The sequence below is a fragment of the Mustela nivalis genome (assembly GCF_964662115.1).
Source record: "Mustela nivalis genome assembly, chromosome: 9".
Taxonomy (NCBI): Eukaryota; Metazoa; Chordata; class Mammalia; order Carnivora; family Mustelidae; genus Mustela; species Mustela nivalis.
Window position 1 is genome coordinate 92,156,433 of NC_139028.1, and position 18,622 is coordinate 92,175,054.

The following is an 18,622-nucleotide window of genomic DNA, read 5'->3' on the forward strand; positions in this document are numbered from 1 at the left end:
TTCTGGTAGAGCGGGGATCGGTGGGGGGGGGGGGGGGGGGTGAGGCAAATGTCAAAGCTGCACTTGAGGGCATCTGAGTCCTACAGAAGCCAGAAGGGGGAGCAGTCCCCTTGGAGAGGTGGTTTCTGGGAGCTGCATGAGGAACTGGGCTGCCCGAGCTCCTAGGCTATAAAAGAATGCATTCACTCATTCACTTCCTCATTCACTGAATACTGAGTGTCTCCTCGGCCCAGGCCTTGCGCAACATTCAGGACACTAGGGGACAAAGAGACCTGGCTTTGCCTTCATGGACCTCAGAAGCTGTGAATGTCCACCGTGCCCATCCAAAGGGTGGGGCCCCCCTACACCCCGAATCCTCTCACTGCCTCATGCTGCTTCCGTTCCCACTTCTGCCAAGAAAGGGATGAGGACAAACCACAGAGAAAGGGACACGGTCTTCTCTGCTCCAAGAAGGGGATGCGTCCCAGGCACTGGCCAAGTCCAATTAATGTTTTTCATTAGCACTTCAGTGCTAGAGGGACAGAGCTGTCAGAATCAATCCCAGAGGGTGACAGCCTGTAAATTTCTCCAGCTCAATGTGGCTTCTTAGAAAGCACCAGAAAAGCAAAATCGGACTGGCTTAAAATTACATGTTGGTTCTTAAGAGCCCGTGGCCACAGAGATTCCCAGCCTTCGGCAACTGCTGTTTCTTCGGTCAATGCGTCTTTGTCTGACACCCCCATGAACTTATTATTTATTTATTTATTTATTTATTTATTTAAAGAAAAACACCCACAGGAATTTAATCGGTCACTTTTGGGAAGACCTCTTAAAATTCCTTGAGATAGCTGGAGAGCCCCTGGGATGTGGCCAGATGCAGGGTAGAATCGCCTAACCTGCGCACAGAACTGTAATGAGGAAGGCGACCGCCAGGGACAGAGCCTTGGAGGTGGGACGTTCGGGTTCCTGATCCTGGCTCTGTCACTTAACCAGCCGTGCGATCTTGGGCCAGTGACTTCCCTTCTCTATGCCTTGAGTTCCTTGTGCACTAGCTAAGGAGAAAGCAAGCACCTGGCTCATGGTGTAGCTGTGAGGACTAACTGGGCTGTGGGCGTCCGTGCCTGCATCAGCCGCGTTAACAAGGAAGGGCTCTGTCAGGAGCCTTCATCTCCATCACGAGCTTACTCTTTCTACAAGGTTGGCACTGCTGTCTCCAATTTAGATACTGGGGGACTGACGTTCAGAGAGTTTGAGTCACTTGTTCAACTTAGTGACAGAGCCAGGAGCTGAATCTGGATGTGATGGGCTCGCAAATGGGTACGCGTCTCCCCCAACTTGCAAGCACACATCCGAGGAGCACCCCGCTGAGGCTATCCCAGTGCGCGGGCTGATACTGCGCATTACCGCTGTGCAGTGCACCCAAGGAGTCCCCCACTGCATCCCACGAGGCAAACACACACAACCGTCGTCCTCTTTCCCAGACCCTGGCAGTGTTCTCTGACCGCTCTGCTGACAGTCCGCCCTGCTGTCCTTGCCCGGCCTCCCCCTGACCCCGCCTCCTCCGTGCTGCCTCACTGCCCCCCTCCCACCGAATCCCATCACCCCTCCTGTGTGGCGGTGGCCCCTCCTATCGCATCTGGTGCTGACATGGTGAGGCAGGGCATCAAAGCACTGTTTCCAGTGGGAGAAGGAGGAAAGCACGGTGGGGATCCTCCTGCCCCCCAGCCCTGTGCCCCGAGGCAGAAACTCTCCCTGATGGCTGAGTACCCAAACACATTAGGAAGAGCTGACTCTGAGCATTAAAACAAGTAAAACAAAAGAGAATTCGGTCCCCCCAACACACACACACACACACACACACACACATGCACGCACGCACACACGTTCCAACCCATAACACGAACATTTGGGAGAGTTTCCACACATCCATGGGTCCTGTGCAGGCTCTGCTCCCCCTCCCTTCTTCATTATTAATCTGCAGAAACAACACTGGGGACATGTGGATCAAATTTACAGTGCTTAGGGCAAGGGAATAGGAAATTCAGCTGATTTGTCAAAGGATTCCCAGAGAGAAATATTATGTCAATGGATCCAGTAACAGGAGCCGGCAGGTCCATTAATAATAGTTCCCATTTTCCTAGTCATCGCCCACCATAGGGGCTTTCACTTAATATTGTGGCAAAAGTAATTATGAACCTATTATTAATAATAATAATGGATGGCATCATAGCTTTTGCATAGAGCCTCTTGTTTTTAAGAGACATTCAGCATTGAGCAACATGTTCTCCCAGCGTGAGAGGCAGGGCACTCACTGTCAGTAATGGCCACGGCCGGCTATCACTGAGGGCTTCTCGTGTGCTGGCCTCTGTAATAATCCCCCAAACTGCAGGATGCACTCTGCGCCCATCTCGCAGATGGGAAAATCAAGGCCGCCAGAAGACTCGTCCAAGGTTACTGATGGGCAGACACTACTGGGTCTAGAATTTCAATCTCTTGGCTCCCAAAATGCTGAAAGGAAATGATGCCCTGACTGCGGCCACCTCATCCTTTAAATGGCTCCAGGAGATTTGCAAGAAGAGGAGTTCCGTTCTATGTGAGCCTGGGGTTTGACAGGAGGAAAGAGAAACTACGACATAGAAATGGGACTTTCCTTTTAATGGGTCCCCAGGCACTTCTTGCCAAGGATCCCTGGAGGCCTCCCGTGGAAGTCTGCAGACAGAAGCTGTCCCCTTATTCCCTTGATCTTTCCAGAATGTAGCTCTACAACTTGGGTTCCACATTTGCCCCTACGAAAGCCTTTTTTTATGTCAATCTGAAATTCACAGAAGCTGTTCCTCAGCAGCTCTCACTGGAGATGGGAAATCTTTACGTCCTCTCAACACCTCCTTCTTTGTCCCACACGCACTCCCAGCCTTATGACAAAGCCTGTCCAGCACAAGGCCATTCTGGAAAAAGATGTCACCACACACACACACACACACGCACGCACGCACGCACACATACACCCCAAAAGAAAAGAAAGAGCGCCTCTCTCCTTTTTTTTTTTTCCATTTTTGTAAAATCCTTGGGAAAAATTGTTTGTTTCCATCCGGATTAAAAAGCAAGCAAGTTGAACTGTTTCCCTTGATGAGTTAATAAGGACATCCCTGATCATTCCCTGTCGTACTCTGTGAAAGTGACGGAGAAAACCCTCACGCATCACTCCCTTATTCCTGCGATGGGCCCTACGGAGTCAGTCGGAAGCAGTCACCCTTTACCCCCTCGCCGGTACAAGGAGCATCTCTCTTCAGACACTGTTCCCCTCGAATGTGCTCTGGCTGCATGTGAAGCTCTGCATTCCTCAATCTATACACAGAACCGTCACCTGCCCTCACTCAATTTTGCTCAGTCTGGTTGCCCAACTCCCGAATCTCCGAGCTCATTATCTCATTCCCCAAAGCCGTGGCCGCCTCCTCCCTTGTTCCCTCCTGAGCACAGTGCCACATCCGCCCAGTTGCACAAGGACAGCCCGTGAGTCACCCCTATCAAGCCTCGCTCTCCTCCTCCACCCACCTGATCCATGGATCAAGGGCAAGCCTCACTGCTTTGACCACCTGGGTGTCTCAGAACCCCACCGCTGCCAGGACCCCAGCCCAGGCCACTCCCTTCCCTCAGCAGACACTCACCTGTCTCCTCCTTCCAGTCTTGTCCATCCCTGCTGTCCCTTACTCAGCTCAGTACTCCTCCTCACTTCCACTCGGTACTCTTCAGTGACTCCCCACCGCCCCCCAACAGGGGCAAATACCCTTCCACAGCTAACAATGGAGCATTTTCTTTCTCTGAAATTTAGGGAACAGCTCTGTTCCACCGGTGAATGGGGGAAATCCCCAGCACCGCCCAGGAATTCACGGGAGTCAAGAAGCCTACGCGTATCTGATCCCTGTGTCTCCAAGAGTTTTCTGAGTTTGGTCTCTTGGCTCTGCACCAGCCCTGGGCTCAGAAAAGCAACACTTTCTACCCAAGAGATTCTCCGCCGGTGCCTAGAGAGGGCGCCACTGAGTCAGGTGGGAAAGCCACTGAGCCTAGGCTGGGAACCTGCCTCCTTGCTGGCGGTTGCCAACCAGGAATCAGCCTGCGTTTCAGTTCCCTGGGGTGCCAGCTCCTGCAAGCAAGCGGCCAGCCCGAAGCAGATGGACAGCACACGGGGCTGACAAACCAGACTTTCAGTGCTAAAGCTTTTCAGAAGCAGGGCTCAGGCCAAAGGCCAAATCCATGGGGATGTCATTCTCTTCTCTATGAAACACTGGGGTAGTCCTGGCTTCTCGAGCCTTCTCTGGCACGGACCCTGCGCTCCGGCTGGCCTGTGTGCTCCAGCACTGATGCATAGCGCTCAAAACCTTCTCCCTGCCTCTGTTCCACGACCTAACTTGCCAAGTGTCCACAGCGGGAACAAATAGACCCTGTGATTACCACTTCCCATGGTTTGATTTCCCCTACTGCCATCTTACCCCCTCCCCAGTACACACACGCACAACTTTAAATGTAAAGAAGATGTCTTTTTTTGTGAGAAAACTGGATAGATTTATGGTTCAGCTTTTCTGACCAGTCATCAAAAAACCATCAAGACTGTAATATAACCATACCCCACCCCAACTCAAGAAGTGATTATCAGCCCTCTCCCCAGACTTGTAAATGGCCTTTCCAGGACACGTGACTACTGTGGGCCCAGATCCCCGGCAATCCTGCGTCTCCCACCCCTGCCCGAGACGCTCCCCACTGGATGGGACCCTCCAGCAACTGGCTCAGGGAGGCTCCTTTGTGAAGGCAGCAAAGGCCACTGCCCGTCTCCTGTTTCTTTAAAATGAAAACCGGGATGCTGAGGATTACTCTTTTATTACCCGTGTGAGGAAACTTGGCAGGGTATATTCTGCTGGTTTTCTTAGGAGCTGGAAGCTTGGGTGGGGTTCAGTCCATAAGCTTCTGAAAATAAAAATTATATTGCCCCACTGAATGGTTTCCAAAGAGCCTGTATAATCCAACACTTTTTACTTTTTAAAAAAGTGTTTCCATTCTCTGATCTGGAATTTTATATAGAGCACGTTTAATGCCCAGTGTTGGATATTAGTCATACTGAAACAAAGTGCTGAAAAGTTAAAGTATGACTAGTTTTCGGAGAGACCCAAATGGAGCACAAGGACAGTCAGTTCTAGAAAAACATCACTGAGTGGTACTTCTGACATTCTGAGTCCAAGAAAAGGTTGGGGGTGGGTGTTGAGGCAGGGTTGGGGGGGTGGGGAAGGTGGGAAGGAAATAGGAAGGAAAAACCTGGCAAACTGTCCATCATTCATGTAAAACTGATTCATCAAGAATAATGGAAAGCTCATTTAACTCTTGGCCAGAAGCCATCTGAAGATGTGACCATAATGCCATGGGGCTCAAGAGTTCAAGCAGGAGAAGAGGAGAGCCCGGGGGGAGACTGGAGTGTGGTCTGAGTTTGGGAAGCAGGTTTTAACCATGGGTTAATAATGAGTGGAGGGGCGCCTGGTGGCTCAGTCGATTAAGCATCTGACTCTTGATTTTGGCTCGGGTCACGATCATAGGCTTATGAGACTGAGCCCCATATCAGGCTCTGCGCTGGGCACGGAGCCTGCTTGATTCTCTCTACCCCCCTCCCCACTCCAAAAAAAAAAAAAAAATAATGAATAGAAATGGGCTACCCCAGAGTGAGTAGTACTCTAAGCCAGGAATGGGATGAACCCCAGCATCTGAACCCACACAAAGGCCCCAGCAGGGGTCTTATTACTAGTAGTAGGTAGCTAATCCTATTACCAGTACCACTGAGGGACATGGATGATTAGATGGCCGGGTCACTAGGCTAAGGTCACAAAGCTAGAAAATGGCAATAGTGGGATTCAGAGCCAGCCCGTCCGACACTGGAATCCACACGGGTCACCGCCACGGCACCCCCTCCCACGTGGGGCTCTCCCCATTCAAGCCCAGGGACAGACACTTGCTTCTGTGCACACCGCTCCTGTTAGCAGTGTGCTTTCCCTTTTTCAGGGTCTGGAAATTAAAAGCCAACAGTGTTGCTCTGGTTCACACTTGACTCTGACTAAGTTATCAGAACACCAATGGCCAAAGACGGTCATCCGGTTCGGTCAGGCCCAGGGGACGAGGAGCTCACTGTGGAACAGTGAAACAATAATGCACATTTATGACTGCCCAGGAGCCAGGGGCCAGAGAAGCCAGGGCAAGATCAAAGGCGGCTCAAGTACAACGTGTTCATTGCCAGCATCCCCAATTCTCTTTAAAAAGATGATTAAAAAGAAAATGAGTAAAGGCAAAGCTCACCATGAATTCTGGGCTGGAATTCAGCTCCCTCTGGAACCCGTGACCGTCGTGGGCCTGCTGGCAGAGGACCTGCTTGGGGCGCTGGCCTCGGGACTGCCTCCTTCCCCTCCAGCTGGCAGCAGCACCTCTGACTTCAGGGCTGACGCACCCAATTCTCAGGGGACTCCAAAGGGGGCCACCATAAAACAATGACAGCCCGACAAAGTAAGGTGGGGGGTAACCCCGGAATCTCCCTGAGGAATGCTGGCTCCCTGGCATCCTGGCTGCTTGTTTCATTAAGTTACTGATCAGTTCTGTCCTAGACCTGGAGGATGAGTGCTGGGAGCCTCGTAAAAGAACAAACTAGTAGAGATCACAGATTGCTGATTAATTTGGGGGGAGTAAAAAACCTCATAAAACACAGTCTTTTCATTGCCATTTCTCCTCTTTGCAAGAGAGTGAAATTAAAGCCAGAGTAACCAAGCAGATCAATTTCAGGAAATTAAACCTAAAGGTGAACTTTGGAAAAACCAGCAATAGTCACAACATCAGGCAGTATGGGGCAGAAAACTCACAGTGAGCTTTTTCCCCTGGAAAAACATCTCCATGGTGTTTAGAGTACTTTTAAAGAGATTCTGGGTGGCCTCTCTGCAAAGCATTGATGTAACACATCAAGAACTTGAGTGACCAGGAAGCATGAATCTTGGAACTGCTGCTTCTTAAAAAAAGAAGCTGTCACATGATCGTGGTCCTTTGTCAAATGCTGTCCTTGACCCACACCGGGTGAGCACATGAATTCCTGTGAGCCAAGGCCAACAGAGAGCTACTTTTGTATAAAGGCAACACATTCAGTATGTCTGTGGGTACACACAGTCATCACCCGAAAATATCAGCTTTTTCCCCCCATCAGAGCACATGTTCACCCAGGTAAGAGTGGTTCTCTCTATAGTCTCTTTAAAAATGTTTTGAATCACCATGCTGTCTAATTTTTTTTTTTTACAATGCATAAGATCTATTAGCATAGTAAAATGTGATTATTATAAGGGAAATGGGGAGCGGGGAGAGAGAGAGAGCCTTAGAGAATGAGGAAGGTGACCAGTGCTTCTTCTGAGCAAAGGAATAGCCATAACTTCAAATATGGTAGAAAATTAGTTATCAGAAATTAAATATTTATATAAGAAAACAAGCAAACGTTAAAAAGAAAAATACTATAATCTAGTTACCTGTAAGGAGCACAGAATGGAGGTCATCAATCATAAAAGATAGTTGCTGATTTTTTTAAAGACTTTATTTATTTATTTGAGAGAGAGAGGTAGTGCACACGAGCTGGGGTGGGGCAGAGGGAGAGGGAGAGGGAGAAGCAGGCTTCCCGCTGAGCAGGGAGCCCAATGCAGGCTTGATCTGAGGACCCTGGGATTGGACCTGAGCCGAAGACAGACACTTAACTGATAGAGCCACCCAGGCTTCCCTAGATAGTTATTTCTGCATGGGAGAATTTAAGATGAATTCTTTTTTCTATTAATCTTCATACTTTTTTTCCTATGGATTAAATAAATAATGACCACATGTATTTTAATAATTTAATAATAAATTTTAATTTAGTAAAGATAAAACTATTATTATATTATTATAACCACTGTGAACTCATGGAGCTAAAAAAAAAAAGTAAATAAAAGGAAAACCTGGTTGTTTTATAGAATTATTACTACCAAAAAAAAAAAAAAAAGTAAGAAGGAAGGATATTCCTTTTGGAAGAAATCCAGGCAGAAACCGTTCTACATTGTTAATGAGGAAGTTACGATTTTGACTGCATGCCTCATTCTAAGAATCTGCCCTCTGAGAGCCAGCGCCTTCGCCTGGCCAGGCAGTGGTGACTCTGGGTGGCTCAGGGGCTGTGTCACCATCCAGACTCATGGGGCATCCTGATAACCTGTCCCAGCTGTGTACCCACTGCACCGAGCCTATGTGATCATGACGCAGCCCTTCCGGTGGCCCAGACCTCCTGCTCCACCATGACGGGTGCAGGCTGCAGTGTGCTGGTAACCAAGGACAGGGACAGCCAGGACAATCTTCACACCATGTGACCAGAATCACCAACTGAGAAAAGTAGCCTGGCGCTACCAGCATCAGTGTGGGGGTCCCAGTGGGCAACCAGGGGTGGGAGAAGAGGCAAAACTCGGCCCAGGTCGGTTCCTGAGCCACATCTCCTGCTAGGGAGCAGTGCTGCCAGGAGGAAAGAGAGGGGGGCAGGCAAGTCTTCAAGGGTCAGCCGGGAGCGGAGGAGAGGAATAAATAAGCCAAGCACCTAAAACACACACACGAGTCACCCCTTGGGGGAGTTAAAAAAGAGGCAACTATCACAAGGTCCAGGGCAGATGGCCAAAGCATTTATTAACAGATCATGAGTCCATTAGTCAGAAATTTACTGCACTAGAGTTCTAACGAATATAACCTGCTTCAGTCGGCTTTGGGTCCCATTCCAAAGGCTTTTGACTGTTAGATTCTCTAGATGATTTAATAGCATGAGTCAGAGAGAAGAGCGTTTAAAATCCAGCTCTGAATCTTATTACCTGTGGGACCTTGGACTAGTTACTTAACATCTCTGAGCCTCAATGTGCTCATCTGTGTAAAAGGCTGGATAGCTCCTAGCTCACAGGATTGAGGATTAAAAGAGGTTAAGCGAGCATTTGGCAAAAGTGCGTAGTAAGTTCCCAGGCCAATGGCTTTGGAATAAAACCATCAGATACCATAGTAAAGAACCACCATTAGGAGGAAGGGATGGACCTGAAGCCAATCTATCCCATTATTTTTCCAAAGACCACTGTGGTCTATGCGGATAAAAAATCATGCTTTACTCATGAAAGATGGGTTATTTATTCTGCCTTCGTTCACTTACTCAATTATACAACATTATTGTATATTATTATTGGTATTATACAATATTATATTGTATATATTATCTATATATATATAACATTATGTATTGATGACCTAATCATGCACCAGAAGTAGCTATGCTCTGGGGAAAGAAAGGGGAACAGAGAAGGTCCCTATCCTTGATGTTTGCAGTCGAGGGAAGGAGGGCAGATGGTATACCTACCAACCAGGTCAATATTGTGTGGAGAGGGCTACAGTCAGCACAATAAGCCCAGAGGAAGGGTGTCCAAGCCAGACCATCCAGGGCTAGTGGTCAAGGAAGGCTTCCTGGAGGAAGGGATATCTCAGCTGACGACGAGTACATGCCAGTCTGATGAAAGGGTTGGGAGGGTCTTCCAAGGAGAAGAAAAGCCTATTTAGGGTCTGGGGCCGGGGTAGGTTGGGGAGACGCTGATGGGACTGGTCATGAAGTTGTGTTTGCAGAGCAAGGACATTGTCTGCACTAGAGTTTGTGTTTATTTGCAGGAGCCTGGGGGCTGGCTAACAGAGATGTTGCCCTCTCTCCACCCACCCCTGGAGCCAGTATTAATCCAAAGGTTTGCAAACTAAACAGTCAGAGAGTAAATATTTTGGGCTTCGCAGTCGCAACTGCTCGACATGGCCTGTGTACTGAGCACACACTCTGCGCAAACAAATGTGCATGGCCGCGTTCCATGTATGAAACAATAAACACGGATTTGCATATCATCTCATCTTCATGTGTCACAACATAGTCTTCTTTTAATGAACTTTTTCCAACCATTTAAAAATGTAAAACTCGGGGTGCCTGGGTGGCTCAGTGGGTTGAGCCACTGCCTTCGGCTCGGGTCATGATCTCAGGGTCCTGGGATCGAGCCCCGCATCGGGCTCTCTGCTCAGCAGGGAGCCTGCTTCCTCCTCTCTCTCTGCCTGCCTCTCTGCCTGCTTGTGATCTCTGTCTGTCAAAAAATAAATAAAATCTTTAAAAAAAAAAAAAAAAAAAAGTAAAACTCATTCTGAGTTTATGGGCCCTATGGAAACAGGGGTCAGGTGGAATGTGGCTCTGAGCCCAGGCCTGGGGATGCCTGTAGAGAGATGCCTGGAGGGACCTAAAGGGGGAGGGTAGAGCCATGGGCAGAAAGTGACTGGCCTTGGGGGAGGGGCCTCGGGAGTAAGAGGGCACTACTCGCTAGAGTCCAAAGGGCTGCAGCTCTGTCCTGAGGGCAATGTGGACCCACTGAAGAGGTTCAGGCTGTTGAGTGAGGCGGTCATCCGCCCATTTTGACAGAGAAATCAAGCAGTGCTGTGGAGGGAGCCCTGGACCAGAACTCTCAGCAGGCTGCCAGCACCACCTTCTCGGCCGCGGGACTTCTCAGTCCCAGACCCAGCCTGATCGCTGCCCAGGCTCTCACTGTGACAAAGTCCCGCATCTCTTTCAGCTTCTGTGTTAAGCGCTTCGACGTCAAAGACAGAGGTAGCAGATGGTACTTTTTGCAACTAGAATCCAGCAAGGTACCATTTTTAAGGCCAAATAAGTGAAAACTGTATTTAACGACCTTTAAAATTGGTGATATTCCTAGGTCAACCTGAAGCAGTCAGCACGTTTCAATCTATCAGGCACAAAAAGGTAACTCACAAAGAATGGGAGAGTTTTTACAAGACGTGCCTTGAAATCTGGGTCCGAACAAAGCTACCCCAATGCTGAGTGTGATGGGGACACCAGGGCCCAGAGGCCGTGGTGCCCCCTTCGTTAGTCATACAGAGCACACACACACACGCACGCACGCACACGCACACACCCCACACACGTGGAGAAACAGCTGCTTGCAAGCAGTTAAATCCTGGAACAGAGAACACATTCTCTAAGGCCCTGGGACCCTCTGTGTCAAGGTTAACTGATGGCTTCAAATTTGAAATAAATATCTGAGCAGGCTATGGAAATTTTAGCATGGTGCTATTCCCATGATTCATTCACTTATGCAAATATCCCTTGTGTGCCCATTAATTACCCTGAACTTGGCACTAGGAATACAGAGGTGAATAGACTCAGGATCTTGCTCTAGAGGAGAGGAAAAATATGTAGACAAATAATTAAAAGGCAGTAGGCTACGTGGGGGGCGGGGAGGGGAGGTCTGGAGTCCATGCAGAAGTTTGGACCAAGTCTGAAGAGAGGGCTTTTGCTATGTGCTGTTATGAGCTAAGGAGGAAAAATAACAGGATGTTTCAGAAAGCCCCCACTTACTCCAAGACCCCAAAGGGATGTTACAGACTTTATGAGAAGCAAAGAGCCCCTGGTCGACCCATGGCTGAGCAGCCTCATGCAATACCAGAGTGGGCTGAAGAGCCTGGAGAAGGTACAGGGAAGGAGGCTCATTTCTAGAAAGAAGGTCTCTACAGAGTTGCTCATTTCTGGGCTGAGAACGTCCAAACCTCCCTTGGCCTCTCCCAGATTCTTGAAGGACACCATGATCTCTCCCTACTAAGATGTATGAAAACAGCCACCGGATGCTGGAAACCGTGCCAACGCTCTCAGGGACCTACTTGATGCTGTTCCTTCTTTCTAGCAGAATGCCAGAACTATTCTGTCCGGAACAGTCACCTACTCTGAGCCCCAGGAGATGCTTCCTTGGCCTTCCTATAGCCGTGCAACACGGTTTTATGGAACATAATCTCAAGACTTCAGGGGTTTTGGAAAAAGTTACTTTTCCCGACCTAAGGGGACAGGCCACCCAGCTGGCAGAACTTCTGCTTTTCTGCCGACCTCCAATGTGACACACAATCCAAAGAAGGTGCAGCGGCAGCCACTGTGCAGTCAGGAGGCTGGCCGCCTGTGGAGCACCGTCCAGGGCCCACGGTCCTGCAGTGGTGGGGGTGGGGCTGCAGGAAGGGACAGGAGCAAGCTGAGAACCAATGCACTCAGGATGGCAGAGCAGAAGGTTCCAAGAGCCTAGGTCTGTGACAGCCTCACCAAGCAGCTAACTACCAGCAGGAACAGCCAGTCTTTGAATATTTTACCCGCTGCAGTAACAAAGTTGCTCAGGCTGGGTGGCTTACAGAAAGCTGTTTTCTCACAATCAGGGAGGCCAGAAGTGCAAGACCAGGTGCTGGCAGGGCTGTTTTCTCCTGAGGCTTCCTTCTCGGCTCATATGCGACCGTGCTCTTCCTGTGCTCTATGTCTGTGTCCTAATCTCTTCTGGATGCCAATCACACTGGATGAAGACCCAGTCATATGGCCTCATTTTACCTTCATTACCTGCCCACAAAGGCTTTATTTCCAAGTACAGTGACATGCTGAGGTACTGGGGGTTAGGACTTCAACATACGAATTTTGGGAGGGACACAATTCAGACTCTAAAAGTTGGGTTTCCTGTGACGTGCCTATGAAGTGATCTTTCTAATACAAATCACGTTTCCAAAACTATTTTTATGCCATAGAACCCCTGTCCAAATGAAATCATGTGGAGAGTCCTACAATAAAGCTCTCTCCCCATTCCCAGGGCCCCCACGTCTCCATGAAGGGCGGATTTCTGCTCAGAGCCCACCGTCCATTCTGGCTGGCTCTGGAAATGCTCCTCAGACCCCATCAAGAACAGTGTGGTTCTGGTCCACAACGCCGAGCTCCCTAAGGGCTTAGGGGGGCAACAGCAACTCCAGCCCTCGCTTAGACCCGATTGGAAGCTTTGTGGCCGAACTTCCCAGCAGACCATTCGGCCACTACAAGGTGAGTATCTGTGCAACGTCACTCACTGTTGAAGTTCAAGAAGGCAGATAAGCAAAAAGACAAAATAAAAATCGTGGTAACTTTACCACCTGGAGATAATCACCACTGACATTACGGTTTTCTATTCTTCAGGCTTTTGAACGAGCACCTATGCTTTGAGTGTACATCTTTACTTTAAATAAACCTTTAAAAATTAATTTTTGAGAGAGAGAGAGAACCCACACGCATGCAGCAGGGAGGGGCAGAGGGAGAGAGAATTGCAAGCAGACTCCCCACTGACCATGGAGCCCGACTCAGGGCTCAATCCTACAACCCCAAGATCATAAGCTGAGCTGAAACCAAGAGTCAGACGCTTAACCAACTGCGCCACCATACTTTTAATTTTTTTTTTCTTTTAATTTTTTTTAAATGAACCCTACTGTATAGTTTAATAACCTCCTTTTTCACTTACTATTTCATGGACATTGTCTATGGCCCCAAAGAATGTTTCTAATTATTGTTTTCAATGGTGACAGCCCACGCCATTCTGGAGGCTCACAGCATTTACTGCCATTATTTGGGGTGAATCAGGAGGGACCCTTCGAATAGGACTTCACAGTGAGCTGTGTCCCCCAAGTCTCTTCGCACCCGGTGCTCCAGAGCCTTCATGAGAAGAGCCCACTACGTGCCAGCTCCACCTGGGAGGTGAGGAACCGCCTCTCCCACGGGGAACCTGCCAGGTGACCTTATCAGGGCCGCCTCACAGACATCAGTGAACATCCTCCACCTCTTTCTTCATTTGAAAACCAGGTCTCTCCAACAGGGAATTAAAGCCCCCAGATGGTTGTGGGGTTTCTTCACACGTGAGTCTTTGGATGACAGACTCCCTAGCAGAGGCCTCGGAGGGCTGGCTGTGGGGCTGTGTTCCATGGAGAAGCACTCGGGGTCTGGCCCCCTGACACCTAGCTCTGGACTTGCACACAGGTCCAGCCCAAAGGGATCCTTTTCTCCCCTGGGAAGCCCAGGACTCCCAGGGCTCTCCACACAGAACCCACATGAGAAGATCTCTTGCTAGCAAGGTCACAGGTCTGAGGGTGGGGGAAGACAGCCTCCAGCAAGCTTCTCTGGGAGGGAGGCCTTTCCTTTGGGAGCTCCTTTGTCTGGCTGCCTTGGGTACAGCAGCGCCTCTGCCTGTCTGCAGAGCTGTATGTGACCCTGTGCACTTAAACTACAACTTTGGGCTTTGGCCGGAGTCCCTCGCTGTTTGTTTTACAAACTCCTACTTAGAGTCTCAAATTAGGCTCATTAAAAAGCCAGCTCCCCATGGGGCTATAAACGTCACGCGGACAAGTGGAGAGTGAGTTTACAAGGCTGGCGTGCGATCTGCCCACCAAGAGCGCCGTGGACCCAGTGGAAATAGTGAATCAGCCTTTTTGGGCAAGACCCCTTTCCCAGGCCCTCCCGGACCAAAGCTGTGGTGGCAACGGGCCAGAGAAGAGGCAGCTCGAGGAAGTCCTTTCGAGAGAGCTGGGCTGGCTTTCTTGGATTTGAGTGGCATTGACAGAGGGGTCCGCTGGCGCCCCCAACCCCTCTGCTAACGCAGCCTTTCCTCACATCTTTGCCTGTGGTGCCCCACTCTGTTTACGCCGTCCCCCGACAATCACCACAGCAAGCAGAGGCCACTGCCATCACAGCCCACCAGCTCTCACTCGGGCTTGGACCGATGAGCCTTCTCCTCCCAGGGCTGTTTCTCCTGTCCCCATCCCAGTTCTGTCATCTCTGCTTCGCAGCTTCTGCCCCTGGCTGGGGTCACACCTGGGGGCAGCAGGTCTAGGTGAGTGGAAGGAGAGAAAGTATCTCCTGCCCCCCAGCGTCGGGCTCATTCTCGCAGCAGCCACCTGTCAGCATGCCCCGAGCTCCACTGAGGCTGAATGAAACAATGTGTCGCCTCGGAGATCTTACTCTCCAACCCCCAAGCCACCCTAGGTGGCCAAGGTAAGAAAGAATCAGTGTCTTTTAACCTCCTTGATGATGTTTCAAGAGATACTTTCTCCATCCCAGGGCTTTTCTAAAACACACAGAAACAACATTTCTCCTATCTTCACCCTCCACGCTGCACATAAACCAGAACACATCCCATGTTTATGTAGTTGAGGCTGGAAGAAAACACACGGCCTCCAGCCCTCCTCATGCTCACCTGCGGTCCAGACTTAACGCGTGGCCATCATGTGATCTACATCAGCCCCCAGCACCCGGTACCTGCTATCTATAGTACCTCCAGCACCCAGTACCTGCTATCTATAGTACCTCCAGCACCCAGTACCTGCTATCTATAGTATCTCCAACACCCAGTACCTGTTATCTATAGTACCTCCAGCACCCAGTACCTGTTATCTATAGTACCTCCAACACCCAGTACCTGTTATCTATAGTACCTCCAGCACCCAGTACCTGCTTCTATAGTACCCCCCAGCACCCAGTAGCTGCTATCTATAGTACCTCCAGGACCCAGTACCTGTTATCTATAGTATGTCCAGCACCCAGTACCAGTAGCTCCAGCTGATCGGGGCTCTGACGTGTGACTTGCCCAGCCAATGAGCCAAGTGGCTGCTAGAGGGCATGGTTCCAGGGACCACAGAGTCACTCCTTCCTAAGAGAGCTTGTGTGTAGCTCCAACTGCTAGAAAGTTCTTATTCAATCCAATTCTGTCTTGTTGCAGCTTCTATACTCCCGGTCCTGTGTCCACACCAGGAAACCTACCCCATGCCCATGACGGGGAGGCTCCTCCCTCCATCACAAGCTCCCCATGGGCCACGACTCTACCCCTTCTAAATCCAGGAGCCCAGGACTCCTGCACAACTCTGGAGTGTGGGATGTGTGTGTGTCTACCTGACTGCTTCAGACTCTGAAATGCTCCCAAATGCAGCCTCAACATTTGTAGCCTCCCTGTCAGTAGCCAGCCTCTTTCTCCCTAGCGACTGCCCCCCCCCACTTCCCAGAGCGCTCCCCGACAACAGTGTAGTGGTTGGGACCCCAGGCCCTGTGAGGCAGGCAGGCCCAGCCTCAACTCCTGGCTCCACTGCTTACTTGCCATGTGGCTTAAGACAAGTGGCACCTTCTAAGCCTGTTTCCTTGCCTGTGAATTGGGGATAAGACCCACTGGCAGAAAGCAAGGAGGATCGGCTAACACCACACGCATACAAGCTTATAGGGTGCCAGGCACAGGGCGGGCACCTGGTGGACGGAGGCTGTCCCTGTTGGTGCCACATCGGCTCATTGCGACCGCCACTGCTCTCTGCTCTTCTCCCAAGTCCTCAGGCTCAACACAGGAGATCTCTGTGGTCCAAGGTGGGTAGCTTATGAAGTGCAGACGCGATATTTTTTATCTCTTTCCTTCCTCCTCTCTGCCACCTCTGCAGTGCCAAGTAAGTAAGTATGTAAGTAAGTATGAAAAACCCGGGATTGGAGAGCACGAATCAGACACTTGCAATATTAAAGCAAACCGAGAGATGGCTTCGGGGGATGTGGAAGATTAAAGAAAGCCACTGTCTCTGTGACATCTGTCCCCTCCAACAGCAGGTCTGGGGGGGCAGGCATCAGAGCACAGGGGCTGGCTGTGGGCTGACCACTCTGCCACAGACAGTAGGGCGGAATGGAAGAAGAGAGGGCGTGACCGCCTGCCTCAGCCCTCCCCAGCCCCAATCCTGGACACGATGCAGGAGGTGGACACTAGAAGCATCTGCAAGGCCCGGCCGCCATGGTTCCAGTGAGGTCCACTGGCTGTAAACAGCGGCTCCGCAGACTACAGAGCCCACCCTCTTTGCCTCTAGCTCTCCTACGCCTTCACCTTAAAAAGAAACAGAAGGGGAGAGAGAGTGAGAAGGAGGGAAGAAAGGAGAGAGAGAGAAAGGGAAAGAGAAGAAAGTGTTTATCTGAAAAATAAACACGAGGACTACATGACTGCTTTGAACTTAGAACCCTTGTGACATTTCCATTAACTAAAGTTCTAGAAAAAGCCACTGCCTGTTTGACTCTTAGTCTTCAAATAAACACTGGGAACGGCTTGGCAGGCTGAGCCCTCCAGCTGCCCCACCCCCAGGAGCCCGGTCTCTCAGAAGGGGCGGCTTTAATGGAGGGGCTCTCCGCGACACTCCCCTCACAGGAATGACAGCCCTGCGTCCTCGGGGAGCGGTTAACAGCTGCAGACCGGAGGCAGACGCACAGAGGCTGGAGCGCGGGGTCAGAACGAAATGTCCCAAGGAACCTGAGACGGAACAGTGTCCCCATTTTATCATGAAGCAGGCCACGGGGTAAGATGTTAAGCCACTTGCCTGACACCACCCGGCTAGGAAGCAAGAGCCCGCAGGCCTCGCCGCTCCATTACAGGAAATCTGGGCCTAACGTTTACAAGTCACAGTTGGTTGTTTTTGTTAACTTGAGATACACGTCATATACCATAAAACTCATCCCTTAGGGGTCCCTGGGTGGCTCAGTCAGTTAACCATGTGTCTGACTGCTGATTTCAGCTCACATCATGATCTCAGGGTTGTAAGATCAAGCCCTGTGTGAGTCTCTGTGCTGGGTGTGGAGTCTGCTTAAGAGTCTCTCTCTCCCTCTCCCTCCACCTTTCCCCCCTCAAAAACCTCCACAAAGGGGCACCTGAGTGGCTTAGTGGGTTAAAGCCTCTGCCTTCAGCTCAGGTCATGATCTCGGGGTCCTGGGATCGAGCCCCACATCGGGCTCTCTGCTCAGCGGGGAGCCTGCTTCCTCCTCTCTCTCTGGCTACTGTGATCTCGGTCTGTCAAATAAATAAATAAAATCTTAAAAAAAAACAAACCCACAAAACTGAAAACAGCTTATCCTTTAGAAAGGTACAGTTCAGTGGTTTTCAGTATAGTCGCAGTGTTGTGAACCCATACCACTATTTAATTCCAGAACATGTTCATCATCCCAAGAGGCACCCCGTACCCCTCAGGAGCCACACCCCATTGTCCATCCCCACTGCCCCCCCACCCCCTCCTGCCCTGGCAACCGGGAACCCACTTCCTATCTTGCCAAGCGCCTGTCTTGGATGGTTCTTGGACACGGAGTAGCCCAAGAAGCAGGCTTCAGTGTCTGGTTTCTCTTACAGAGTTTAATGTTTTCAAGGTCCGTGTGTGCCACAGCACGTGTCAGTCCATCACTCCTTTTGTGCCCGACTGGTCTTAGGTTGTAACGGTAAACCACGGGTCGTGGCCCTCTTCGTTGCTCCTAAACACTTGGTTTGTTTCTGCTGGGGGGCTGCTGGGGAGAATGCAGCTGGGAACGAGCACATGCTCGTTTTCGAGGTTTTCGGTTCTCCCAAGTATATCTCTAGGAATGAGACGGCTGGGTCAGAGGGTGCTCCCATGTTCCACTTTTTAAGGAACGGCCAAACCGTTTTCCACAGTGATGCCATCATTCTATGTTCCCAGCAGTGGTCTAGGAAGCTTCCCCTTTCACTTGCCTCCTCACCAGGGCTTGGGACGGCCTGTCTTTCTAGTTAAAACCATCCCAGTGGGTATGAAGCTGTATCTCATTCTGTGACAGTTTTTTAAAAATATATTTACCCTTTGGCAAGGATTCGGTGCTTGAATGGGCTTCCTTAGGAGGCGGGCCATCACCAAAGATACAGAGGAAGCAAGGAGAAAAATACGGCAAGCATGTTTAATAAGAAATTTGTCCTAGGTGGTTAGGGTGATCGGAAGAATGGAGTTTCCT

The 18,622-nt window shown here is 50.2% G+C and overlaps 1 protein-coding gene across 2 annotated transcripts in view; it reads right to left on the minus strand.

The window, feature by feature from the left end:
- ABTB2 (ankyrin repeat and BTB domain containing 2) overlaps window positions 1-18,622 on the minus strand; it is a 174,632-nt gene that overhangs the window by 46,489 nt on the left and 109,521 nt on the right. The window lies entirely within an intron of this gene.